The following is a 2,064-nucleotide window of genomic DNA, read 5'->3' as shown; positions in this document are numbered from 1 at the left end:
CAACCCAAGTACTAACGGTTTTAAATTATTTGAATTTCAAGTTTTAAACATCTAGGTCACTAACAGAGTCTTTTGAAGCACAGGTTCCTAACTCCACACGGCCGTGCTTAAGGCCGTGTGAGCAACACGGACCAAAACACAGCCGTGTGATACGGCCGTACGAAAACAGGGTAAAAGTTATCTTTCCCAACACGGGATGCGATAAGTGGCCACGAGCGTGCGACCTGGCCGTGGTCAAATCTGCCAAACTAACATGGGCGTTCGGTATGCCCGTGTCTAGCACCCGTGGACCACACTGTCAGAATGACACGGGTGTTCGAAGACCTACACAAACGTGGGAGAAGCGAACCACGCCAAACACAGCCGTGCAACACGATCATGTAGCCACACGGCCTAGACACACTGGCGTGCCAGAAGGCTATGTGACGACATCTCAATTCGCGACGAACACGAACGGGACATGAGCCACACGGGCGTGTGCATCGGCCGTGCCACTTGAAAAAATTAGAATAATTCTCTTATTTTATTTTTCTTTTATTAAGTTTTTAAGATTCATTTGTTTTCCTTTTAAACACAGTTTATCTTTATGACTACTATCAGATTATTCCCTTCACTCTCTTTTTATCATTTAGAATCATTCTTGCCATCCAGATTTATTTCCAATACTCGATCTCACCAATCCAAGAATATCATCCATTCTTAATACAGGAAGTTTCACTTCTCCCCTATCTTATTTTTATATTCTAATATCTATCTTTGTACATTGAGGGCAATGTACATCTTAAGTATAGGGGATATTTATTTCATTATCAGAAAAATCCCTGAATGATTATCTTGTTCTCTAGAAAATCTCTCATATCATATTTAGGATAAATTTTGATTGATTTATGATTTTAATTGATATAGCTTAAATTAAAACATAGGCATTTATGCATTGATTGTTTAAATTTTAAGATATTAAAGAATCAAACATGATAAGTTGATTTTTAAGAATTTAAAATCTTAGGTTGTTTCTCCAAAGTTTCGGTATTACTTTGAGTTGGAATTCACAAGTTTTAAACATCAAAAAGCCATAATTTTTGTGAGATTTTTTAGCCTTTTGAGCATCTATTAATTCTTTCACACTTACTTTTATTATTGCTTTGAGTGCGTTAGTATTGAACTGTTATTCTAGAACTTGCTTGATTATGCATGTCGAGACTACACCATTTGATTTGATATGTCAAAATGATTATGGCACCTAGGATTAACCCACTCATGCCATGAAAAGCCTACCTCCACGATTAACCCCTAATAAACCCCATTGAGCCTAACAAGCCATTTCTTGTATTACCCTTAATATTAACCTTTAACCCATTATTGTTGAAATCCCCTAAATTAATTTGAGCCCAATTTTTTGTCGAGATTTGAATTGAAATAGTTGCTTAGCTATGTTTTATTCTACTTTGTTATTTAACTTGTTCTTAAAAAAAAACAAACAATCAGGTATACTTTGTCAGCTTCAGTATTTAAATTCCATATTCTGAGAAAAGCTCTATTTTACGCAAGTGATGATTAACTCTTTTTCTAGTTAGGCAAAATTCAATCTCGATGCTAACTCTTTCTTTCAGCTTGTGACCACACCTCCTAACCAAGCCTCATGACAACCCTTTAAAGACCTTTTGATTGATGTTTCATCTCAATATATAAGTGGTGGAGATTTGATTTTCATGCAAGCCTATGGTAATGACTTTTCATTATTGACTTTTGAGTGTTTCATTAATTGTCCTTAATACACCTCGAGTGATTTGAATGAATCTTTAGTGAGGATGTGAAACTCTGTGATATTCTGAATCAAATGTAATTACTTAGATGAGGGGAGACACCTATGTTTGCATGATTAAATACTCAACTTGGAATGTTTGAAACTTTTATGTTCTTTTAGTTGAATTCTCAATGTATGATTACCTATGGATTATTTTGAGATATTATCGATAGAAATTATAAGTTGAGAAGAATTTATTTTGATTATAATTTGAGAATTTTGCTTGAGCATAAGCAAATGCTTAAGTATGGGGGTTTTGA

Source organism: Gossypium hirsutum, chromosome A10, assembly GCF_007990345.1.
Source record: "Gossypium hirsutum isolate 1008001.06 chromosome A10, Gossypium_hirsutum_v2.1, whole genome shotgun sequence".
Lineage (NCBI taxonomy): Eukaryota > Viridiplantae > Streptophyta > Magnoliopsida > Malvales > Malvaceae > Gossypium > Gossypium hirsutum.
The sequence above is the reverse complement of the archived record's forward strand: the minus strand, read 5'-3'. Positions refer to the sequence as shown.